A 27561-nucleotide genomic window follows, 5' to 3' on the forward strand; every position below is an offset into this window, starting at 1 on the left:
CCTAAATATTCATTCTAAACTCTGTTTCAGGCTATTATATCTGTAAACAGGCTGGGTCCAAGGATCATAGTTTGGCTACTGCGGGCCAGCCCCCCCTTCCCCCTTGATATGTGCTGCCCTGGTCTTAAGGCCTGAGCTAGCCCCAGTACAAAGGGCTAGCCTTTTCTTCACCTATTTTCTAGGATTGACAAGAAAGTTTCCCTACTTACATTACCAGGGTTGCTCTTACCCTGGCATACCTGGTATTGGGTTCTTTCTAGTCAGGATGAGATAACATGAAATGTTCTCTAGATAAACTAATTCCTACCTGACAATGTCACTGATGGATGCATTCAATAAAAATTTATTTATCAAGGAACCGGGATGTGATAAGCAGTGAATGAATTGCTGGGGCATGATTTTAGTCTAGTGGGAGAAACCAAAGGTCACAATCAACTGAGTACCAAGAATGTCAAAGAGCCACCTATCCTGCTCTGGACGTGAAAAAAGCAAAGTCTGCATTGAGAAGCTTATGGCTGAGCCAAGGCCAGAGGCTTCAAAGCTCTCAGTCAAGGAGAAATTAGGCTGGGAGAAGGGGGGGCGGGGGGGCTTGATGAGGATGAAGTAGTTTAGCTAAGCTTACAGAGTGTAGAAGTAGGGGACAAAAGAATAAGATTCAAGTGTAATTCTGAGTACAAACTTTAAGAATTTCAGCTTGTTATTAACAGGCGCCAGGGGCTATGCTTTTGAAGTGTGTTTGTTTTTGTTTTTGTTTTTGTTTTTTTTTCACTGTGACAGATGGCAACATTCAATATGTTTAGCATCCTTGGTCCCTGGGCACCAAACGACAGTAACATCATTACACATGATACCCCCTTCCTCTTTCCATATTCTCTCTTGCGAGGGTGAAATTATCCCTGGGTAAGATCCTAATGTAGGTAGATGACTGGGTCAGAGAGTAGAGAAGCCCTTTAGGGAGAAGGGCATCAGTTTGCCTGAATGAAAGTATTATTCTAAGGTATGTCCAAGGGGTAGACTAGAGGCACAGGACCACAATGTGTCCACTGAAAACTACATCAAATTCCTCTAGTGTTTTTCTATGGTCTCAGTGTAAATAATGTATGTGTAACATAACCATAAATTCAATTCCACTCAACAAGCATTTACTTACAACTTCTTAAACGTCAACTCCTTTTCTAGGTTCCTTGAGGGGCATTTGAGAACAGAAGACATAGTCCCTAATCTTGAGAAATTTATATTCTAGCAGCTAAGGTATAATTAAGTAAAAAAAACAAGGCCATATATAACCCAGCATTTGACAGTATTATTCATATGGTTCATGGGTACATTTAGCTATTAAGTGGATTCTGCTCTGTTCCTACCTTGATCTTTCACATTTCCCTTAAATCTTCTACCAGAAGAGAACAACAAAGAAACACAGTCAGCAGAAAGCTATGACCGCCAGCAACCTTGGTCTTTCCCTTAGTAGAGACTGGGGAAAACGCCATCTCGATTTGCCTTAGGGAAAAGCTGCATTCTTACCTGTAATGAGTATCTTCATAATTAAGGAGATTTGTTGTGTGTGCTGTACTTTCCTTCCAAAAGCACAGATGTTAAGGAAAGGCATCCATTGCAAGAGTTGCACTGTTTTATCATATTTTTGCTGGGGCATGTTGATGATCTCAAATAACCAGCAGATGCCATCCTATGATCAGTGCCAGCTACCACCACCCCCGCCCCAGCCCCCCACCCAGTCAGTGACGCCAGGCTCTCTGGGAGTGATTGGTTTCTATCTGAAGGAAGCAGTTTCCAGTTATTTCTGGCTCTCCTTCATATAGTCACAAGTCATGAGAAGTGACTTCTTATGGGAGCAAAAGAGAATGTAAAGTAGGTACTTTCTCAGGGACACCATGAAAACACACTGCAGAAAGTGTGCTACAAACCAGGAGGGTTTGCTATCACGGAGCATCAACAATTAGTGGCTTGGATGTCAGCTGAAATATAATCTCTTTTCAAATTGAACAGAGCAGAGCCAGGGGTCTCTCCTGCTAACCTGGAAGTCACCTAGTTCATTGTATTGTCCTGGAAGCAGGTGTGTCTTGGGCTAGGAATTAGAAGAGGTAGCTGAGCTCCTCAGCATGAATATGGGCCTGCAAAGGGGAAGAGACATTGTCTTGTGAAGCTAGTGTGACTGCAGGTGTCCCCAGGCCTGGGTCTGGCTTTGCACTTTGTATAACAGTAGGGCCAGCTCAGCTCATCATTACAATTCATTTTGTCTAATTGCCATAGAAAGATGTAAGAAGTAAAACATAAGATGTATTTTTATATTTAGTAATTCAATTTTTCCAATGTCTATACTAGATACATTACATAGAAAAAGCTTAGCAGGAAGGGGAAGGAAATGGGCAGGAGATTTTGTAAGTTATTCTACAAATCAGTTGTTTGCAGCTTCATTTGCCACAAAAAGCAGACAGTATTTTTCTTCTTTCATAGATCACAAATGTGTGGGTCAGAAGAATTAGGAAAAGTGTCCAAGGTTTCCCCAAGCAGTCAGTGAGTGTGTGTCCATGCTGGCTAGGGCCAGTTGGATGGAAGTACCTACTTTTTCCAATCTATGAGACTGCCTAGGGTTTTAGCAAAACTGGATTACAAAAAAATGTTAGAAATAAAGTCATGCCTGTTAAATGTTAGAAATTTTAAAAGCTTTGGATTGTGGTTATCTGCGGATGAAATGACAACAGAATGTTTTGCAAGAAAGTGGGGAGGGAAGAGGTGAGAGGAGGAAGGGAGAAAGAGGAGGAGGAGAGGAAGGAGGAGGAGGAGGATGACTATTGGGGCCACACTGCTGACTTTATTTGGAGGAGTTGTGCTCTTTTGCATGACAAAATGCAGATGGCAATAAAGTATTTACCCATACTTTCATTTGAAACAAATGTGGGACTCTAGTAATACGTATAGAAGTAAATTACTGGTTATGTGAGAAAAGAAACAGATACAAAGAAAAGAAAGAAGGACTGGGGACTTAGCTCCATGTTAAGAGTGTTTGCTTGCCCAGCACGTACATAGCCCCAAGTTCCACCCCAGCACCACAGAAGAAAAAAGTAAAGAAAGAGATAAAGAGAAAGTTAAAAGAAAGGAATGAATGATAAAAGTAACAGGAGGGGAGGAGAAGAAAAAGCAAGGGAATGAAGAGGAGGAAGGAAGGAGAAAGAATAGGAAGCTAAGAAAACAGCAAGAATAAAATTGAGAGAAGACCAAAAGAAGCAAGAAGGTTCTGGCACATGAGCTTGTGCCTCAGTGTTCTCAGCATCGGACAGTCAGTGTTGGTAACAAGAAGTTGAATGCCTTGAGGGTGAGGTTTATGCCACTTGTAAGGAAATCACGGCTGCCATGGTGGCTTTGACTAGAAGTTTCTTATCTCCTACGTTTATTTACATTAACTGTATTGGGGCCTGCATTTCTGCCTCTGATCCCATGAACTCAAAGAATAATCACACTCAGTTTACACTATGCATAGGCTCTTTAACCAATAATTCCAACGAAACCACTGCCTTATAAAAAATTATTTTCTCAAAATGTTTTACTTCATGAGACTCCAAAGAAAGTGCTCCCAGAAGGTAAGCATCTCACTAGCTGGTCCCTATAGAAGCTAGCTTTAAACTGTTGTCCGCGGCTTTTCATGCTTTACCCACCTTCTGAGTGCTCTAGCAGACAGCGAGAACAACGAGCAGTTTCGCTCTTTAGGTGATAAATTTGTTTTTGGCAGTAAGGGTCAAGAACAAACCATCAATAACTGAAATACTCATGATTAGTAATAGTCTGGGTGATCAACTATGATTAAAAATAAATAGCTTTTCCCCCCTAAGAGCAGCATCTTCCCCTTGGAACTAAATAATTGCAGTACAGTAGGTCAACTATGCCACAAGGACTCCTGAGAGCACAGAATGCTCAGTACAGATGGAAAGTCCGCTGAGTCGTGGTGGCTCCAGCTCCTGCACTTGCTGGCTGAAAGCTGTTGTATGACTGTCTTTCTGCTCCTGCTTCTGTTCGTGTTATGGGCTATACATTGGAGGATAAGGCCCATATTAGTAAGATGGGGTGTGGAGACAACAACAGTGACCATTGCTGTGGGCCGACAATAACCTTGGCAGCTCCTAGAAGATCAGGTGAAAATAATTTATTGCAGCACTGAATAGGGAGCTAGCAAGTAATTCTCCAGTGTGGCCGTCATCTACATGCGGGCATTAGCAGGGGAAATGTGTGTGCTTTAGGTCTTAAGGGAAGAAGAATACATTTCTTTGGCCCAAGAAATGAGTCATAGTTCTCACAACCCTTTTCAGGCTCAACACTAGTTGTGAATTCTTCATGCTTTCAAAGTTCCAAGAGCCTTTGGCTGAGCTTTCACAACGTGACTCCTTCAGAATCCATTTAGACGTTGTTATGAATACCACTGGCAGCTAACGGCACTGGTGCTCCTGGGATTGTGCATGAATAGCGGAGCTTAAAGTAGCTGTTTACCCCATCCCCACAACACATGACAGTGTGCTCAGACAAGGGGCACACAGAGCCTCACTGTTTCTATCTCCAGGGCCTCACACACAGTGATAGAAGTAATGAATGTGAGTTTTATAATGTGTCATAGAACGACTACTGAGTTCCACTTACAAAGACAGACTGTCCACACACCGACACTGATCTACTTTGTGACATTAAACACAAGTGGTCAGAGGACACCTGACTTCAGCTAATGGCCATGGGAGCAGTACGCAGAGCCTGTAATGGAAGTACTGTTCTCTGATTTGGAGAGTTACACATATGTGTGGTTGCTTCTTGACAATACGGCAACATTAAAAACTATATAATAGGACAATGAAGAAAAGTATATTCTTATGTTTCTGATAAAGAAAAAATGTAGCAAAATAGAGGCATTACTCCAATACCAAGTGGTTAGCCCTGAGCATATACAAAAGTAACATTATAGAGTGTAAGCAGGTTATATTTATATATTTAAAAATATATGTGTCTCTGTAATAATAATTAAAGAATTAGAGGGCATGAATTTAAGAGAGAGCAAGAAGGGATACATAGGAAGAGTTGGAGGAAAGAAAGGAAAGGAGAAAATGATGTAATTGTATTTTAGTTTTAAAAATATTTGAAAATGAAGTAGTTACAAGAAAGGTCTGGGAGACAGCCCAGCAGGTGAAGGGCTTGCTGCACATGCATGATGACGTAAGTTCAATTATTGGAATCCAAGTACAAGTACCAAGCACTGTGTCACACATCTGCCACTGCAAGACTGAGAAGGAGATGAAGGAGCATCCCTGGGGTAGCTGCCCAGTCACTGGAGCCTGAAATGATGAGTTCCAGGCTAAGGAGACACCTGCCTGGAGAAAAGGAGAAAAGAAAGGAAAAAAGAAAGAGGGTAGGGCTGGAAGAGGGATCTCGTACTTCATCTCTAGATTCTACATGTGTATACATGAAATTATACACACATTTGTACATACACAAGCAAAGTTATATATACAAAAGTCACTTGTGTTTGGTATTTATAAACTATGGGGGGATTATTTACAGAATCATTGCACATTCAATCAAAATCCAAGAGCTGAGGAGGGAGAAGAAAGCACTCAGCTTCCTGTCATGTTGGCCCAAGTCCTGTCCTGAAGTAGAGAAGCCAAGCCTTGGCCTCTCGGAAGCCTTCCTGAGCTGATGAAATGAGCTGGTTTTCAAGACCTCTTGCCGTGTCCTACCCAGGCTTCACCATAAGTGTCCTTAATTTCCAGAAGCTCAGGCCAACATCTTATATGTTGCTCAAAGAAGGAAATGAAACCATGCTGCCCTTCACCCGTGTTCAGCCCCAGAGGTTAAGAATAGTTTTTAGCTCGCACCGGAAACCCTCAAGGGAACTCATGCAAAAAGCTAAATTCAGGCAGCAGGAAGCACACGTATTCATCGTTTCGTTGGTTCTTCACAGCGACTGGAACACAGGAGGGGACTGGATCTCAGTGCCTGTCTTCACACATGTGCCAGGTGCAATGCAGCAAATGCAAATCAGTATGCGCCTTCACACATGGCAACACAAGAGTTTTCCTGAATGACTCTTACAAGCTATTAAGTGGAGCCCAAGTCGGGATCGGCTCCCTTTCCAGATTTGAGGTCACTAAGGTTTCCCTTTATTTCTTTGTAACAAAGCAACTCACTAAAGATGGTAAAGCTCTTAGAATGGGGTTAACCTGGGAACAGCCCAGGCAGTTGAAGATATTTTTAGATCATCTAAAGTGATGTACAGCCAAGATGCCATCCCCGTGCTCTCTGGCAAAGTCAGTACTCTGCTGATACCTTCTGAGCTACAGGAGCATCAGCACAGATAGAGCCTGGTTCTGGGAGGCTCTGCTTTCTCATTTGTCTGTGCAGTGTTGGGAACTGTGGGTGCATTAGAAAAATCAATTAATAAAGTGAATTAAGCAATAATGAATTCTAAATTATTGGAAGAAACATAAAAATGAATTTTAAAATACGAAACAGATGAGCTGAATATTAAATGACGGATTTTTACCTTAGAATGATTTTTCCCAGCTCTCTTAAGATGACAGCTGTTGAGCAGGTGATATCTTACATATACTGTTCTGTGGCTATTGCTCCTGGTGCTTAGGCGACTAATTAAACCTCATGAAATTACATTTCAGGCAGAAGCTGCAGTTCGCTTATTTCTCAGCACACACTCTGAGTGTGTGCCTTCTTTCCCAGGCTTCATTCCATGATTGATGGCTATTACAGTGTGTGCCGTATTCTGCATTCTGCGGCATACAAACATTAATCTTCACTCATACTTCAATACTATAATTCATTAAAACGCATACTTTGAGTTTGGCACACATATAAGAAGATGTAACCACATAGGAATATGGTATTGTTATGACAAAACACAATTAATAAAACATAAGTGTGTTTTTTGAAGTTATGGTTTTAATTTGCTACTGCAAGAAATATGCTTCAGCAATGCTGAGCGAGGTAACCTCCCAGGAGAGCTGCAATCCATCCCCTCACTCCTCTCCATACTGAAGGGATTATGACTAATACTCACTAAATCTCTACTCCTGGAAATGGCCCGAGCAAATTTCTAAAACCAAATTTGAACTACTGATAAGGATGGAGAGGCCCTAAATTTGGAATCTACTCTATTTGACTTGTGAACTCCTATCCTGCCTTTCCTGGCTCCTCTTCTTTCTCAAGATTTTTACACGGCAGGGGACAGAGCTTGTCAAGAGTGGGGCCAGCCAGAGGCAGGACAAAAGAGCAGGGCCGCAGTCAACCCCTGCATGTGGATGCCTAGGTTTGGTACAAGGAGTTCATGTAATAGAACAGCTATCAGTTTGCCACTTGCATTTAACCTGTATTCCAAGAAGCAACCGGAGAAGAAGACAGTGAACTCAGGGAGTTGGGTGATGGACACGCATCACTCTAAATTCACATGAGGTGCCAGAATGACGTGGTGTGGTCATGCAAATTGTGTACATGGTCTTTTTCTTAATTCCTCAATCTTCATAAACAAATGTATGAGAGGGAGGTTAGTACAAGTAAAAACAGCATTAATGGGTCATATATTAATATTTATGCTTTACTATATAAAGACCTTGCGTATATTATGACTCTGCCTTGCAAGCTGAATGAATAACTAATGCTACATTATGTATGGGTACATATTAAGCAGACATGTCTACACTTTCTTAGTTCGGGATATGATTAATGCAGCCTATCAGAAGCCAGATGGTGCAGAACCAGAGGCATCAATCAAAATGAAAAGACCACTGCGTGCTACCCACAACGAGGGTCTCACAAATGGAGACTCTGTTCACAGACCCTAACTGGTAATAGGCAGAAAACGCCAGGAACATAGCTGCACTGTCCCCCTGGGATGAAAACTGGTAGCTGAGGCCAGGCTAGCTAGAAAACATGGTGTGGGAATACTGAGCCTGGAGTCCTCAGAATCAGCCATGGAGGCCTGGACAAACCAACAGCCTGTCCTTAAGCTTAAAAAAGGAAACAGCAGCTTTTAAAATTATTTTAATAATGTTAACGCTGATGACAGATTCTGTCAAACAGCACCCATCTCCCATCTGATTTAGGATGGGACAGTGCCACACAGTAACAAAGCAGCTGCCACTGCCCATCCGACATGTAAACTGGCATCTCACTTCCTTTGGATTGGCTTTATTATAAATATCCCCAAATGCTTCAGTGTTACTTTGCAGTCTTTTTCCATGGATCTATGGGAAACGGTTTGAGGCTGCTGTGTTTAATACTAATGACTATTTCTGGGGCAGCTGTAGGGAGAAGGCGGCCGAAGGACATTTCCTGTTCCTTTAATAGCTTTACATAAAACCAACTATAGAAACACAAGGTGCTTTGTCTTCGTAAATGGATCATGTGTACTTAGAAAATGTTGAATGATCCCTATGCACTGTAGGACCTCACAAAAAAATCAAAATAAATATATAGGAACCACCTCCTAATAGCCACTGGAATTCTTGTTTTGGGGAGAGAGACCTATGCAAGCAAAGACAAAATTCCCATAAATACAACTTCTTCCAGAAGGGTTCTGTGGCAAAAATGTTGAGATACTTAAATGGTATTTTTAAAGGACAGAGTAAAGGTTAATAAAAGTGAAAACTTTAGTGTGTTATGTAAAGATATATTCCTTGCGAGATAAAAATTATACTGTAACTGGCTACACTTGCCATGAAGACAGTCTGGAGGGGACTTAAAAACAATGGCATTTTCTTCTGTTTTCATTGTGGAGTTCTGAAACAGGACAGAAGCCGTAATTATGTAAGGTATTTTCCAGCCATTTTCTCCTATCACAGGAGCATCTTCATATGAGCACTGTATAGATTCTGCATAGCACAGGCTCTCGGTGAGGTTACTGTGGCACACATATGTATCTGATCCCTGCACGCGATCCTAGCCAAATGACTTAGAGGTGATATAACTAGTTTCTTTAAAGGCAAATATTTATGGTTTTTCTCTCTCCCATCCTCTCTCCCAGTAATGCAACAGAGAGATGTATTTTTGTCTTGAAGATTATTTCCTTAGGGTAGATTGTTCAGAACCTGCATTATCCTGCTAACTCACGTGAACTTTAAGGCTTCTTCTAAAATTAATATTCTCATCCTATATTGTAGTGTCAACTTAAAAAATTTCTTTTAACTTTACAAGGAGAACAATGATTTATAGCTATTTAAATTTATGTTGCTTTAATTATCAGCTGGGTTAGGAATTTTTCTGTGGCTACGCTTAAGTCTTATTGATATCTTAGTAAAGATATGCTATTTATTCATTCAAATGATCACAATAGGGACTACAAAAATAGCTCACAGTCAAGGGGGTTTGCTGCTTTTGCAAAGGTCGCAAGTTCCATTCCCATCACCCACACTGACCTATTACTACAATTCAAGGGGACCCAATGCCTTCTTCTGGCCTCCAGAGCACCTGAACTCATGTGTATATGACCCTAAACACACATACACACACACACACACACACACACACACACACACACACACACACACACACACTATTTTTTAAATATTTTATAAAGAAGAATTCCAATATGCATTATTTTGGAGTGCTGGAATTCCTATTGCTTGAGAGCAGTAAGCTGTATTCCTTTACAGATATCTATGAAGAATGCCTTTTCTCTACTTCAGACAGGAAGCAACTGGAAGCAACTGCCAAGTCATGCAACACAATTAAGTGCTTTGGCCCAATCAACAACGCCCTCTAGTTTCTGACTACCAAAGCTCAGGCAGTTGGCATCTAAGTGCCTCTCACTCACATAGGAAGACTTTTCTGGTTTTTTTTTTTTTTTTTGTATTTCAAAAAAGACCCCACAGGTAAGGAAGACACATGACAAGAAAGTTAAGAATAGTAGCTGCATTCAAATGTACAAGAGAAGACCAAGGGACCCCAGGAAAAGACCACAATGTACAATTTAAGAACTAGGTGTAACTGAGGCAAACCACCAGATAGGAAGTTACTACCACAAACAACTGGGAATTCCGAAATGTGGCAATGTTTATGCTAAAAAGGGAAATACAGTTAATACACCAGCAGATATCCAAATCTTCTCTGACAAAGTCACAGTCTTTTCAAAAGAAAGTGCTATATGCTTCTTCCAGCCCTCGCTATAGATATTGATGCTGCATGAGGGACCCCTCCGTGAGACTGCAGTCAGCTTGAATACACTGTTTGCCCCTGTATGCCAGGTAAGCATGCTACCACTTAGATAAAGTCTTTTATTTATGTTCTATCAATCTGATATGTATCTGGTGTGGTCTGGAACTTGGTATATAGACTAGGCCGCCTTAGAGTTTACACAGACTCTATCTACCTCTGCCTCCTGAGTGTTAGAATTATAGGTGAGCTGCCACTGTGCCTGGCTTGGAAACTGCTGGACTTTAGAATCATTTATGCATTCCCCTAAATCATAACTAGTCTTTGGGATCACTCATTTTTCTTTAGAAAATTTCAATGTGGGTGTGCATGTGCCTTCCAGGGTGAGCTATGTGGAGGTCAGAGGACAACTTGTAGGAAGCAGCTTCCCTTCTGCCCCGTGGGTCCTGGGGTTCTAACCCCAACTCAGGCCATCAGGCTTAGTGGCAAGATCCTTGCTAGCTGAGCCATTTTGGTGGCCGGAGGGATCATAGTTCTTTTACTAACACCATGGGACGTATTATGGGGCAAACCCAGAACTAACAGTTCTGATAGCAATTATGGTCACTACTAGCTGGAAGGTGATTTCTGATACACCCTCCCATTGCCCCCACACCACCCAAGCCTAGCCATAGTATTTCTGCAGTGATGGCTATGAAGAGGCTGTCATGAGGCAGCGACTACTGGTCCAGCCAACTATGGGCTTTCTACCAGGACAATAGAGGCAGGTTACAGATGCTGCCTCTGACCCAAGACCATGAAGGTCTAGAGCAGGGTTTTTTCATTTTTGTTTTTGTTTGTTTTTCAAGTTCGGGCATTTCTGTATAGCCTTGGCTGTCTGGGACTCATTTTGTAGACCAGGCTGGCCTCAAATTCCCAGAAATCTGCCTGCTTCTGCTTTCTCAAGTGCTGAAATTATAGGTGTGTGCCACCATGCCTGGCTTAGAGCAGGTTTGTTGTTGTTGTTGTTGTTTTTTATCAATTAAACATTTTATATTTTACATATACATTTATATTATTACATATATATATACAATAAACTATAGCAAGAAGAACCATGATACAATCAGAAATTATATAAATGATACATTCTTAGTGTTTTGTCTATTTGTATTTGACAGCCCTGAAGAAAACATCTTTCCTGTCTTGGTGCATCTAAAATTCTGAATGTAAATCAATCTCCATCTCATCTTGTCATTACCAACTTAAAACATCTATCTAGACCTAAAAACATCTTAACGCCTAGACAACTAAGGTTCATTGTAAAACTGAGCTACCTGGTCTTCACCTCCATCAGAGACAGCAGGGTATTTTACATTTGTTCTACCTGTCACATTTTTCCATAAGCAATTGTCACGTGACACCTGGCATGTAAGTACATAAGATAGATAAATCAATATAATACTTATTGATGACAAAGCACAAAGAAATTTATTTTAAAACAATTTTTGGTATACATGTGATTTTACTCTTCATTAAGGCTAAAAGCACATATGCAAAAAAGATGTGGTTATTTATTTTTGCAAAAGAATTAAGTCTTGGTGAAGTGATGCTGAAGGGTACAGAACATCTTCAGCATTTTTCAGAGTTGACTGATATTTATTTGCTGAGCAATGATAGTAGGAAAATATTAAAAGTTATCATTTTTATATTAAACCTGACATATGGATAAAAACAGAGCAGTTAACATGTACAGTAAAAATACAGCAACCCATGGCATACAGTAGCTCGGAATCTAAGCTAAGTTGTTTCCAGCAGTGTTTGTTGGCATCATGTAGCACGATGGCATGGGCCATGCAAAGTAAAAGGCTGCAATGAAGTCATGAGATGCAACATGGACTAGTACATGAAACACATTTAATTTTGAATCAATTTTCTGTCACTGCACACTCAAGAAAGTGTGTGTGCATGCATGTGCTGATGCACTTGCCCAGGCTGCGCATGTGGAGGCCAGAGTTTGGTGTTGAGTGTCTTCCACTATCATCCTGAACTTTTTTTTTTTTTTAAATAAATCTCTATCTGAATGTGGAGTCTAGTTGACCAGTAAGTCCAGGAATTCTCTTGCTCCTTTCTGCCCTTGAGCTGGGGGTCACACCTGGGGCCACACTTGGCTTTTGACATGGGCGCTGACAATCCCGACTCAGGCCCTTGTGCAGGATGAACCTTCTCTCACCTCTAGAAACCGTTCTATTGTCTTCACTTTTTTCTTAGGCTCCATACTCAGTTAGGCAACCTCAGTTTAAGAGGCAATGGTCTCTAGAACCCAAGTGCAACTGTGCAGGGTTCTGGTCATGACATGACTTTTGCAGAGAGGATGGCTGCTCTTGGATCAAAGCCAAAGTAGCTGGAAAGTTACATTTAGTTCAGTAAAATCAAGGGTCTTATTAAATAAAATGTTCAATCTAGCTTGCTAAAATGTGGTTTGTTCCAGTGTTGTGGGTTCCAGAGTAACTAAAAATCAAGGTGCTCTCCAGAATGCAAATATTGGAAAGCCACAATATCTAGAAACAGAAATAAATAACAGTGCATGTGAGGAATTACCTACAAAAACCAAACATTGTGTGGTGAGGTGAAAACCACAATAGATTAGGTGTCGGCTAATCTGAATTTAAGGTATAGATTTATCATTAGAAAGCCAATTGCCTGTGGGGCTCCGTCTACACATACATCACAAAGCAAGAAAAGTGATGGGACTGCATTACATTGACCCCCTAAGCTCCCAACCCATCAGGGCCAATGTTAATGACTTCAAATACATACCCTGTCATTTTTATTATATCTAAAAAGGCACCTACTACCAACATATCATCATATAAAACTAGTTAATCATGTTCTGGGTTATTCCTAGCATTCTTCACTGCCCTGTGCCTTTATTTATTTGCTAAACTAGAACATGAAGTATGTTCCTCTAAGTCGATGACTGGACCACATCAACTGGGTTGATGTTAATGTTAATGGGCCTATTTTCATGTTCATACATGTTAATACATAATTCATGTTCATACATGTTAATGAGCCTACTTACATGTTCATACTTGGACAATACATGAACAATACATAACAACGCCAAGGTACAAAAACTTTGAGAGTTCACCCTGAACTCATGTCGGTCAGACTGTGATCCTGGCCACCACAGGTTTTTCCAACTGTGGTATCTTTGACAGTCTCAGCACTGCTCTGAACTGTCTTGTTTCCAAAAGCACCAGAAAGTTCTGGTTGGCTCAGAGTACAGAACAACATTTTCATTTTTCTTCATTAGATTTCCAGATGGCTGGATTTCTAAAATCTACTTTAAAAACCCTGGTGATATTTCTGAGTTCTCAGTCACATGCTCCTTTAATAACAATGAGATTATCTCAATGTTAAAATTATTTTCAAGATAATTAATTACAGCAATAAATGTTTATTGACAGAATTTACAATACTAATTACTGTAACAAGTAAGACTTATGGAGCCTTTAGTGCTCATCTCTTCATCGCTGTTCTCTTGTTTAATCTCCATAGTTACCCTGTGGGGTAGGTACTGATGTTTTGGTTCCATCTTTGAGATGAGGAAGCTAAGCCGTAGAGAGGGTGAATTCTGCATGTTGTACTCAGCAGGTTCACACCTTGTGCACACTGTATCGCTACTATGCAAAACAGCTTCATATCGTATGTGGGTTTTTGTGATGGAGCAGTCCATTACACTATTCACCGTGCTCTTGTGGAAGACTGTGAAGCATGTGGTCTATTTAGAGACTCACCCCAAGGCACAGCCATCACTCCTGAGTGATGCACTTTCCATTAGCACTGCGTAAGAGCTGTGCACTTACTTGTTTGCCTTTGCTTCCCAGAAGCCTAGGCTTTTATTCACAGCAGTAGCCAGAACTCAGATCTTGTTAGCAACCCAGCTATTATTATTTTTACACTGTCTCCCATGTCCATGCTGTCTTAAGACTCAGTATGTATCTGAAGGTGACCTTGACCTTCTGATCCTCCTGCCTACATCTCCTGAGTGCACTGCCACATCTACTTTGTGCATGCTAGGCACTACTGAGCTACATCTCCAGGCTGGTAATTTATTGTAGACTTTTAATATAAGTAATTCTAAGGCTTCTTTGAACAAGAATGAAAATATTTTAAGCATTAAAATATTTTGTGCTGGCCAAACAGTATCATCTTTTAATTATAATCATGTTTTATGTAGCCAGTTAAATTAAACCTCACAGAAAGTAACATTAAACTCTGACTTGTCAAATGAGAAGTCTATGTTAACACACTCTCAGAGATTTTGTGAGTCATGTAAATTTAGCCCAGAGCTGGTGATCAGAGAAGACAAGCAACTTAACATTGTCTAGGTAGATAGGTAGCGAAGCATGCTTTGATATCAGCTCTTCAGACTCTATTCTGCAAGTCTTCTAGAATGTCAATGAAGTGACAATAATTGTGTAAAAATAGCTCAATTAATTCAATGACACAAGTTTCCTATATTGTTTATAAGACAGTATATGGTACACACACACACACACACACACACACACACACACACACGGTCGAGTAACATCAAACAGTTGTATACATCCCTGCGTATGGTATCTCAAACTAAATGTATATAATTCAAATATCCAGGAGACTTATATATAGACAATATGATTCCCTAGACTTTTCCGTGGAAATTTAAAATGGTTCAATATGGCCAAGCAACTTTACTGTATCTATGTGTATGACATTCTAAATTAAATATACACTATTCAGATGCTAGTGAAACTCTTACATAATGATATTATGATCATGTGCAATACTGTGAACACTTCTCCTTTCTGCCTCCCTTTTCCTCTTTCACTAACCCTTTATCCTTCATACCTCAGCCACTGCAATACGAACTTGAGGTGAAAACATTTACTAGGTCCAGCCCAATTGAGGGAAATATATATTTCTAGTCTAAGTCAATTGGGTATAAGGAAATTTCAGTTCATTTTTCTGAAAGAGAGATTGTCTCTCTTTCTCTTCTTTTTAAAATATATTTTATTAATTTATTCATATTACATCTCAATTGTTATCCCATCCCTTGTATCCTCCTATTCCTCCCTCCCTCCTGTTTTCCCCTTATTCCCCTCCCCTATGACTCTGACTGAGGGGGACCCTCTTTTTCATCTTTGATAAAGTGAGGTCTGGCAACAGCCACTTTGTTATTTCCAAGGATGTGAGCCCAAGAATAGTTGTACTATCAGTGAGTGATCTTTGATACCAAGGCACCACTCAAAGCAAATGCCCCCAGAGAGACCTGATGATGATTCTGACTTCTGAGTCAAGTCTTGCTTAATGTAGAAACCACCCTGATAGTCAGTTAAGAAATCTGGTAAGTTATAAACACAAGCCATCGCTTCATCAAGAGCATATGGTGAGTTGTTCACAATATAGTCATAAATAAAACCTTCAATAAACCAATTAAGATCTCTAGGGAAGAATGACATCATCAGAATGAGTAAGGTCATAGCAAAATAAGAGCTCCAAAGGGTACAATCCAGACTGCTGTTAGACCAGTATCAACAGAGATTAGCTGCACTTGAGGGGTAGGGAGAAGGCAGTACATGTACCGAGTGAGGCAGGAGACTAAGGAAAGTGATAAGATTTAGGACAAGTCCCAGGGAAGCTAGCAAAGGAGTGAACTGCAGATATAGGGGACGCTCAGTATGCATGGGGATAGCTAACTTTATAATGAAGCAATTTGCTCAAATTCTTCATTTAGAACATTCAGAAGCAAAGCAATGTTATACACATGTGTAGGACTGAGCATCAGCACACTGCAGAGTATGTGAGAGGGTTCTAATGAGCCACTAAGGCAGAGAATTCCTGGGGCACAGGGAGCGTCTTGCCACTGTGAGGAGCCTATATACTCATCACATAGCTGCAAAGGGAAAAAGGACAGCTTATAGTCATTCTACATGATTATATATAAAGCAGGGAATAGAAAAGATGGAATTTAAATTTGGATTATAGAATTAGAAGCCTTTTAACTTCTTGTATGTGAATGGATCACAAAAGTAGAACATTAAAGTGAAATGTATGGCTCAGATATTCATACCAGTGAAAGTCATGTAAGATCCAGACCGTTAAAAACATTATGTTCTGTCCAGATCCATTCTCCTGCCCAAGAAACCACCTTTCTTATTCACACTGAGCATCTACTCTATGTCCACCTCTCTATGAATCCGGCAGGGACCTTTCCAACACAAGCCCTGTCCTCAGAGACTTCCCAGGCCTCCACAAGAGGCACAGTCCATGAGGTCTGAGAGCAGCCTAGGGGAAGACAAGAAGAGCGCCTAGAATCCTGGGAGGAGGTGAGAGTAGAAGGAAGCAGGGCTGACTTCATTCTGCAAGATGAGATAGTAACTGTCAACAAAACCGTCCAGAACTAGGAGGAAGTGGTGTGCATTCCGATGCGGAGACTTGAGAGTATGGGGGAAAGCCCTAATCTGGCAAGGAAGGCATAGAAAACAAGCAGTAAGATGCTACTAAGTAGGGCTGGAGGAATGGCTCAGTGGTTAAGAGTGTTTACTGCTGCTGCAGAGGACCCAGGTTTGCTTCCTAGTCCCCACCTGTTAGCTCACAAATGCCTATAACTCTGTTCCAGTAGTCCAATGTCCTTCTGTAACCTCTACAAGCTCTTGCATGCACATGGTGCACATAAACTCATGCAGGTACCCACACACAATTAAGAAGCATGAATCTTTTCTTAAACATTAAAAAAGAAGTGACTAGTCACAGAGACCCTTTAGAGTACTTTGCTGGGGCTTTGTACTGCCTGTCAAAGCAGTGGAAGAGGAGGTTGGATCTGGAAGAGGTTTTTGAGAATGGAAAAAGGAATACTAGTGTGAAAGGGCAAAAACTCACATGAACACTGTCAGAGCTTGACACAAAGAGGATGAGGTCAGTCTGGGACAGAGAAAAACTCAAGACTACTTTCTGCTTGTGGCTGAGAAGCTGGGTAGCCATGTTGCTCTTTGGCACAGTGATGTACAACACGCATGTGAGCCTGCACTATAGGGCAGGTAGGCAAGCCCTGAGGAGCTCAGCCACACACCTGGGCAGAGGTACCACTTAAGAGGAAATGCTCTGTAGCCTACTGCATGCATGTTGGGCTGTATGGGAGCCAACAGCATCAAAAAGAGACTTCAATGAAGAGAGATCCAAAGAAGTGAAGGGAGAAAAGGGAAGAGTCTGGTGAGCATGTGTTAGGATCAATCACCCGAACACTGTGAAACACCACCTTTATGGAAGTGTTAAGTACAGGTCTCTTTTAGATTCAGACATCATTATAAAAACATTTGGGTTCATGTGAAAATAAGTGCACTTGAAATACAACTGTTGAATTTAGGTTCAAACTTTTCCAGTAAGAAGGGGGAGGGGAGTAGTAAGTTAATAGTCTAGAGAGCTAGCACTCCTGGACTTCCAGTGTGAGAAGCTGCTGACCTCAGGTGTGCTCATTTGGTGACAGCTGAGGAGCAATTTTAATCTGCTGCCCTAAGCCTCGCTGTACAGTCAGGAGGAGCTTTAGCAGGAGACACGAGCTTCACCTCAGCTTTTCAGAGCCAACTTTCAAGTTTGGATCCTTTTTATCTTTTTCAAGGAACTAAAAGGTAAGATTATGAAGTCAGATACACATCTTGGCCAATGGGTTTGTGGCAAAAGTGGCCCTCTGTGACACACCGGAGTGAACTCTAGCCCACATTCAGCACTCAGGGGGAGGCAGAGAATTGCAGATCTTTCCACAGAAGCCTCAGAGAGGACTGGCTGTACTGGAATGAACGGGTTCAGACAACTCTGGTCCCTTCAACTATGCTCAAGGCAGTGGTATGGGGTTTAAATCTGAGCATGCTCCAAGCAGTTCAGAGTTTTACCACCACTGACAAGATGGAAGAAATAATAGCAGCCAGAAAGCATGAGATTTCAGGAGAGTTGGGATAGCCCAGTGAATTCTCACCCTAGCTGTGTTAATGTGCCCCTTGGCATGCTACTGCCTTATGTATCATCCACACATCTGCCAGTCTTCTCTCGTGTACTCCTACTTGTTCATGTTTTATAAAAATACTCCACACTTGCCGGGCGTGGTGGCGCACGCCTTTAATCCCAGCACTCGGGAGGCAGAGGCAGGTGGATCGCTGTGAGTTCGAGGTCAGCCTGGTCTACAAAGTGAGTCCAGGATGGCCAAGGCTACACAGAGAAACCCTGTCTCGAAAAACCAAAAAAAAAAAAAAAAAAAAAAAAAACCTCCACACTTATTTCACATCTCCTCCTTTTAAAGTAATTACATCAGTGTTTATTTTTAAAAATCCAAAAGATTGAGAGACCTATGTCACATGTCACAAAGTTAAATGAAGTCTATGGCAGATGGCAGGCAGAGAATATGAAATTCAAACAGCTTAATGGAGCAGAGCTCATGTTGTAAAAAACATGCTCTTCAGGCCACACCCTGGAAGAGGGTGACAACTCCACAAAGGCTCAAGTTCAAGTAGAGAAGTTCATGGTACTGCAAAGTAAAAGCCTTTCTTCCTCTATTCTCCCCATAGTTGAAATATAGTCAATAGTACAAAGATATGTATGTTGTAAAAATTATAATAAAAAATTAAATCCCCAAAGGTAAGATGTATGTAAATCCTGTGCAATTTTTATTAGGGTCCCATATGTAGAATTCATTGAGCTCTTTGGGAAATTTTTCTTTCTTTCTTTCTTTTTTCTTTTTTTATTAATTTATTCTTGTTACATCTCAATGGTTATCCCATCCCTTGTATCCTCCCATTCTTCCCTCCCTCCCATTTTCCCATTATTCCCCTCCCCTATGACTGTTCCTGAGGGGGATTTCCTCCCCCTGTATATGCTCATAGGGTATCAAGTCTTTTCTTAGCAACCTGCTGTCCTTCCTCTGACAGCCACCAGGTCTCCCCCTCCAGGGGACATGGTCAAATGTGAGGCACCAGAGTATGTGAGAAAGTCATATCCCACTCTCCACTCAACTGTGGAGAATGTTCTGACCATTGGCTAGATCTGGGTAGGGGTTTAAAGTTTACCGCCTGTATTGTCCTTGGCTGGTGCCTTGGTTTGAGCGGGATCCCTAGTGGGAAATTTTTCTTATGGACAATATTTTGATGAGCCCTTTTAATGTAAGGTTTTTGGTTTTATGAATAAAGATTCTTAAATGTTTAGCCTCAGCTTCAGAGTATTTGTTTATTGTTAAAATGAAATCAAGCATTTTGTGGCAAGGCCAAAAAGAGGTGCAGTGGGAATAAGACCACAGAACCCCAAATCTATTGCTGCTTAAGTCTTGGAGGAGGAAACAGATGAACTCCTTCAGTTAGTTCATATTCACACAGCACAGCACTTCTCATTTGCCAGCATGTTAGGCACGGGAAGTAAGATTGTGTCACCAGGGACCCAATCACTGCTCACCTTCTCAAGACTGATATTACAGTAGCAATCATACTTACTGACAACACAGTGAGTAGTGAGGATCAGTGATGATTTAGCATCCTTGCAACTCTATGTTCACTGTAGTAAGAGCTATTAAGCAAACAGCTGTTATGTGCTGGGTACAATTGCATTTATCCTCTAGACAATCCTATAAATAGGTAAACTTCATGAACTAAATGTCTCAGTTCCTTTGCTTTTGCTGTGATGAGACACCACTGAGACTGAGCAACTTACAGAGAAAATGTTTATTGGGGCTCAAAGTTCCAGCTGGTTAGAGCTTATGATCACCATGGCAGGAAGCAAAACAGCAGACAGGAAGACATGGTGCTAGAACAGTAGCGGAGAGCTTGCATCCTGATCCAGAGGTGTGGGGGGGGAGGGAGAGGGAGGAAGAGAGGGAGAGAAGGAGAGAGAGAGAGGGATAGAGGGAGGGAGAGAGGGATAGAGGGAGGGAGGGAGAAAGAGAGAGAGAGAGAGAGAGAGAGAGAGAGAGAGAGAGAGAGAGAGAGAGAGAGAGAGAGCGAGCACACAAGAGAGCTAACTGGGAATAGCATGGGCTTTTGAAAACCCAAATGCCATTTGCAGTGACACACCTTCTCCAACAAGGCCACACAGTTCTATATTTCCAAACAGTTCCTCTAACTGAGGACCAGTCTTTCAAATCACGACACTCAAAGGTACATTTCCCCTCGAATGTGTTAGAGCCCCTCATTGTGATGTACACCAGGCTAATGAACAATGTCTCTTTTTTTTCACAGCATTACATAAATTAATGGTGAGACTGGAATAGAAAGCATGACAGTATGAACCTAGTAATATTCTCAATTTTATAGAGGAAGAAACATAGGTGAATATCCTGCTAATACCATATAGTTGGTATATGCGAATGTCAGAGGTGCCAACTGTGGCGGTTACTATTTATAATCAAAGATCAAGTTATATTTTAGATTTGTTTATAATAATTGAGAACATACATTTTCAAGAGAAAAGGAAATTAAAACAAGGCATATATGTTCTCCTTTAAAGAAAAGACTTGAGAAGTTAGTAGACACAGTGTACCAAGTGTGGAGAAACAAGTACTATCTTAGAGCACTGTGGGAAATGTGTGGTAAAAAGGGCAACTGACCATGTCAACAATGACTCAAAACACACACACCTAACACCCAGATATTCTTTTAGAGCTTTCTTATAGGTAATGGTTATACAGACATGCAATGGCACATTTACAAGATTGTATGGTACAACACTGTAAGATCAAAAGACCAGAAACTACTCCAAGATCTGTCAATAAGAGTCCACTTAAATAAATATGGTCAACACCTGGTCCAAAACATATTTCTATTTTTTGAAAAAGGTATGTGGCAGCTCTTCAGGTAATGACTGAAACAATCTCTGAGATACAGTGTAAAGTGAAAAAAAAGAAATAGAAGAATTCATAGTGCTTTAATGTTTGAAATTTTAAAAGGATGTATCAATATGTGTAAACTAACTCTAAAAGCATGCACGCAAAACCAGAAACAACTGTTGTCTTTGGAGAGGGGCCTAGGCGTCTGCAGGACAGGGCCAGCAGGGAGATTTTCTTTGAATATTGATTGTGTCAAGTACACGTATTGCCTGTTTTATAACTAAGAATGAAAAACCATCTTAGTATGCTCTCCCACATCTGGGGAGCATGCGCCATAACTCATACGCTTGGGCTATTACCACATCTTCACTGTCGGTGCTGGTCCTCCTCCATCCCCCAACAAAGCACCAAACTAAGACAACTGAATTTCAGCCCCGCATCAGCTGTGGGATGATGAGCAAACAGCCTACATTACTAAGATATGACTAAAATACATTTCATAGGAGGAAAAAAAGTATCAAAATTCTATCCTCAATTCAAGGTCTTCCCCTGGTGGAAGGGGAGGAAATGCAAGTTCAAGACACTCACAGTACATAAGGTAAGCTGTGACACCAACAAGTGAATATGTGACAAAGCCAGATAAATACAAAATGATGCTTGCTACCATCTTATCCCACATCCCACTGGATTGTAAGCATCACATCTGGTCTCTCAAGAAAGAAGAGAATTGTGTGCCAGATAACAAAGGCACACACAAGTTAGAGTCACAGGAAAAGGCTTTCTGTGTGTATTAGACAAGATGTGAAGGAGGTAAAATTAATCTGAGTCTTGAAGGATGAATAAGAATTTAACAGGGTGAGAACACTCATTCTTTCCTAAACAGCAGAAGTGTCAGTCCACAGGCCCCATTAGTCTGCTCTCTCCTGCTGGATGCTCAGGGTGCCCTCTCCAGCAGAAGAGGACTCGAGACTATGATGCCCTGTGCTACAGAGCTCATGAATGACACCCCAGCAGGAACGAAGGAGGCCAATAAGCCAGACAATCGAAGCAAATGTGTGGGGAAATGTAAATAAAACAAGAATCTGAGCTATGGACAGGGAAAGAGAACCAGACTGTAGGGCAAGAGAAGGAGAGGACGACAGAAGACAGAAAGAAACTAGTTACTAGAGGGAAGAAAGGATGGGAGGCAAGGACCCCCAAACCACTGCTGACTCACTTAAAATTTAAGTTTATATTATTATTATTATTATTATTATTATTATTATTATTATTATTATTATTTTGAGACAGGGTTTCTCTGTGTGGCCTTGGCTGTTCTGGACTTGCTTTGCAGACCAGGCTGGCCCAAACTCACAGCGATCCACCTGCTTCTAACCCCAAGCGTGGGCTTAAAGGCCTGTGCCACCACCACCCAGCCTTATATTAAATTATAATGACAAATAAAACAAAGATAAATAAGCAGTATAAAAAGCCAAATTTTAATTAGAGAATTTTATTTCCTACAAAATAGTGAGATTATTATACTTTCTAATAATTAAATGGAATACAATTATATGCAAAAGAACTTGAGTCGTTGCAATTCTTGTACTTTTATTTGTACTTAAGATGCATGTAGAGGTTTGCTCAAAGCATATTGCATGAATTTTTTTCAATAAAAATATTTTTAAAAGAGATACATTTAAGCCTTAAAAGACATCTAAAGACAAAGTGTTGGCAGCAGAAACCTTCACCATCACCAGCAGTTTCCAGGAAAGACAACGGAAGCTGTGCATAGTGTAACCCCAACACATGTGAGGCTAAGGCAGGAGGATTGCCAAGATTTCCAGGCCAGGCTGGGCTGCAGGGAGACTCTGTCTCCACTTCTCCTAGACCCTCCAAAAGACTATGAACACATACATTTTCAAAGCATCACAGACAGACCTCAGAGGGACCAAGCCCATTCACTCCCCATTCACCATTATGTGGAGACAGAATTCTGGCTATTGGTTGGTGCAACTCAGACTCTAACTGCAAAGGTGGCAATCATTTAATGTGGCCCATAGAAAAGGCTTTTCAGCCACTTACTAAGGTGCTGAGAAAGAGGAGCCAGGCCTGGGGTATCCCTTCCCCAACAGCATTAACCCAGACACCACCAATTACAGGACTCTCAACAGCCTCAAAACAGAAACAGAAGAGTGAAAACCAAGGCATCAGCAACAGGCCCTCACTTCTCTAGTGGATGCCTGTGATGTGTCACCAGCATGCTTTTCAGCACCTCTCAATAAAATAACCAGCTGAAAATAAGTCATCAGTTTTATTTTGTGATAAGTTGAACTTCTGAAAAACAAAGTGTACCATCCTAGGCGAGGTAGTTAAAATTCTTTTTTCTTGAAAATATGACATCAGCACTTTTTAATTTAATTTCTCCTTATAATTTCAAGAAACTTAAAAAAATTTTCCAGGTTAATATGTTTTCACAAAATTCATGAGAGCCTGAGTTTAGCAAGTTGTTTTTTCTTCTTAAAAAAACAAGTAAGTGCTTGATAACCTATGCTGGCAGATGTTAGCCTAATGGTGTTATCCGGTCCTTTAGGCAGTTAATGAATGAAGGGATGGCCTGAAAAAATATTTTATTCATTCATTCATTCATTTACTTATTTTAAACTATGTAAATGTGGTGTGTGTGGTGTGTGTGTGTGTGTGTGTGTGTGTGTGTGTGTGTGTGTGTGTGTGTTATCTCTAGAGACCTAAAGAGATCATTAGAGTCCCTGGAGCTGGAGTTAAATGCTTGTAAATTATCCAACATGAATGCCTGGAACAAAATGCAAGACCTCTGCAATATCAGCGAGTGAATTTGATGGGTAAGCCATTTCTCCCATCCCTGGAAATCAGTTCTATTCTACTCCATTTTGTTTAATATTTTTCTTTTAATGCTTTGACTTAACCTGCCCAAATGAAGTGTGTAGTTCGTTCAGAAAGCACATTGGCAAATGAAGACACGATGTGCAGTTAGTATCTATTTGAGAAAGAACAATGGATGAGTGTTTTAGCACAAGTAGGTCCCATGCAATACATGGAACACATGCAATTACATTTATGCTAAAAAGTGCATGCTGTTTACCTGAAGTTGTGATTCAGTTGGGTGCCTTGTGTGACTCCTTGCAGACTCTGGGCCTACCACAGCACGTGAATGCTGGGCTGACTCTACCTGTCATTTGACTAAGGCTGAGCAAAGCTTATGAGCATAATGCATAAGGCTGAAGAGACATAGGAAAAATGGCTCAGGGAGTAGGAATGTATTGAGGCCATGGTAGTGTCAAGACAGAAAGAGAAGAGCAACACAGACTAAATGGACACAGGGAGTCAGGATGGAGGCAGGCTCTAGCGACAAGAGCAGCAGGGGATGAGCAGGGATGGACAGCCAGATGCTGGTGCTGGGACCAAGGCAACCTCTCTCCACCATGCCAGAAGTAGTAAAGCACCAGTGACAGGAGACACATGCTTTCAGGGTTGATAAAATTTGAAACTTAGAAGCTAACATCTCAATTAATTTTTAGAACTAGGACTTAAGAAATGCTTTGATTATAAACTTTGCTTTTCCTCTATTACTAATCCTCCTTTGGAATACCCATAAAAGGAAATCATACAGTGAACTTTTTAAAATTTATTTTTTAAATAATTTATTAAGATTACATCCCAATTGTTATCCCCTCACTTCTATCTTCCCGGTTCCCACTTCCCTCCCTCTTTCACCCTATTCCCCTTCATTAGACCTGTGGCAGAAGGGGACCTCCTCCCCCACCATATGATCACACCCTATCAGGTCTCATCCAGATAGCCTGCTTCCCCTTCCTCTGAGTGCCACCAGGCCTCCCCACCATGGGGAGGTGGTCAAATAAGGGGCGCCAGAGCTCATGTCAGAGTCAGTCCCCGTTCTCCCTACAGCTGTGGAGAATGGTCCAGTGGCTGGATCTGAATAGGCAGGTGAACTTCTACTTTCTCTCATATGCAAAACTTTATTACCACCCTCTACAGAAGGCAGCGTTCTCATACACACTTAAACAGCCCTCCACGTGTAATTGAGATGTCTTCATCTCACACAAATCAAGAGATCCAATTGTTGGCCCCTGGAAATATTTCTATTTACAATTCTTAGTCAACAGAACCTCACTGAAGCGTGTAATGGACAGGGCAGTCTTTTTCTCTACCCTTCCCCTGCCCTGCTGTTACTTCCGAGCCATATGTATCATGACTCTCCTCAGCCTTAGTCAGTTCTTAGTTAGGACCTTCAGCTCTGGCTCAGCACATTTCTGTTTGGACAGCTCCTGTGTTTTGGGTCTGATACCACTCTGTCACTTGACCTCCACAGGCCCCATGAGGAGAGTCAAAGAAGGGAGTGAAATGGGCAATACACTATGGGGAGCTGGATGGCCAGCAGTGGCCAAGAGGCCTTGGCTAGCTTCTGTAACATACTGGGCCCAACACCCAGCTTATACCCAGGATGATTCTGAATTAAACAGGCTGGAAAATTGTTCTGTCTCTTATTGCTGTTCATACCTCTATGAACTGTAGACTGTAATTTGGGGTTAAGGAGAGAGAAGATAAAAAGGCCCACTTCAGCCCTGAGTGTAAGTTGTCTTTGCTAATCTACCTCTTCTCAAAACAATGGTTACTGTCAATTTCCAGTTATTTGTTCCAGAGGGGGCATACTCTGGCCTATAAAAGTTACTTAGCCCCTCTGTGTTTCAGGTTCCTCATGGGTGGGACAGGGTACAAGAAGCCTAACCTTAACCTTAAGTATCTATCTATCTATCTATCTATCTATGTATCTATCTATGTATCTATCTATGTATCTATCTATCTATCTATCTATCTATCATGAATTGTGTGTAGTGAGTGTAATCTATGTAGGCACATATATCCCAGAATGTATGTGGATATCAAAGGACAACATTTTGGAGTCAGTTCTCTCTTTCCACCTTTATATGGGTTCTGGGAATTGAACTCAGGCTGTCTGGCTTGTGCAGCAAGCACTCACCCCACTCCATCCCCAGCCATCCCACTGGTTAAAGGGCACTTACTTTCAAGCTAGTATGAAGGCTGAATATGTTATGTGTATGCAAAGCTCGGAGAGAAGTTCCAGCTACATGGTGGACTTTTAATGGTTGCTTTATTCTAACCCAAGGCCATAATAAAGATCTGTTTGGCTTTTATTTCCATCGTAAATTCTCAGGCTAACTGGTAGAGCAGAATTCTGGGACCTGTGGGTCACAGGGTGCAACATTTTAACAGCATGAAAATCAGTGCCCTGTGCACTGCTTTTATCTACTCACCCCTGCAGCTACAGTAGCAAAACAAACTAGACTACAATGTAAAATATCTTTAATGTTCATATCACATTTAAAGGAAAATAAATATGTATACTATCCCTGCTACTTAAGTGTGATGCAGTTAAAAGGAGGCCAGAGCTTTTGGATTAGGCTAGCATAGAGGAGACACTCCATGAAAGCAGAAAACAGCTGAGCTCCAACTGCAGCTGTGGTGACAAACACATGGCCATCTCTGGAAGGAAGGCATTTGAATAAATGGAAGCAGTTTTGTAGTCAAGGAGCTGCTCATGTGTGCTTTACTTTGAGGCTGGGTCACTTGCTTGTCTTTACAGAGGGATTGAGACAATGAATTTAATCTTGAAGTTTCACATCCCTGTATTCTGAAGCCACCATGTGAGTGTGACTTTAGGATGTGTATCACAGCAGGGAAATGCCATCAGTTAGACATTTATTCAAAATCTCCTGATATTTAGCAACATCCTCAAAATTACTTATAAAGCATTTTTTTTTTTTTTTTTTTTTTTGTCTTTGCCAAACATGGAAAGTAGAGTCACATGCACAAATGACTTTGGGCAATCTGCTACAGAGCTGTTTTAAGCATGGCATCAACACGCCAGATCAATAACTTGTTTCTTTATCTGCACATGCCATGAGAAATCTGGCTACCATAGAGTGCCGGATCAATTAAAAACTGAATTTGCTATTTCCAGACAGCAGATAGCTTGAGGCTCTGTAGGGCCAGCAGGCAGGAATCCAAATCCCATCTCTCTCTGGAAGCACAGCTCACAGCACTTGGATGCTGTGTTATGTAGGGGTGTGGGGGAGGGGGAATGAGGGCTTGACAACACAGTGGCTGCCTCCAGATTGCAGAAGGCAGCCATCATTCCTCAAACAGCAGGAGCTGGGTACCAGAGCCAGGTGAAAGGACTTTTGTTGCTCTGCATCTCTACACAATCTGGTTCTCAGACATCAATATACTGCTTCTGAGATGAGACTACATTCTGCATACAAGCATGATGCAAGTACTTATGAAACTGATGTCACCAAGATACCTAACCTCTTACAGAAGAAAGGACAGCAGTACAGTCCCAGGCTGTTGATGCAGATTTCTCCTGTATACTTCTGATTAAAGCAGAGCTCATGACATTTCACCTCACATTTTTAGAATACGAAGTTTTACAGAGCACTGGTAGATAAGGTTCCCAGACATGTTTGTATAAGTAGTTCTTAAAGTAGTCTTAGGAAGTGTGGATTATTGAAATAAACTCT

The 27561-nt window shown here is 41.2% G+C and overlaps 1 protein-coding gene across 1 annotated transcript in view; it reads right to left on the reverse strand.

Annotated features, from left to right (window-relative positions):
- The window catches only part of Cdkal1 (CDK5 regulatory subunit associated protein 1 like 1), a 532156-nt gene that overhangs the window by 100193 nt on the left and 404402 nt on the right, over positions 1-27561 (reverse strand). The gene's annotated exons all lie outside the window — the stretch shown is intronic.

The sequence above is a fragment of the Acomys russatus genome, chromosome 3 (assembly GCF_903995435.1).
Source record: "Acomys russatus chromosome 3, mAcoRus1.1, whole genome shotgun sequence".
NCBI lineage: Eukaryota > Metazoa > Chordata > Mammalia > Rodentia > Muridae > Acomys > Acomys russatus.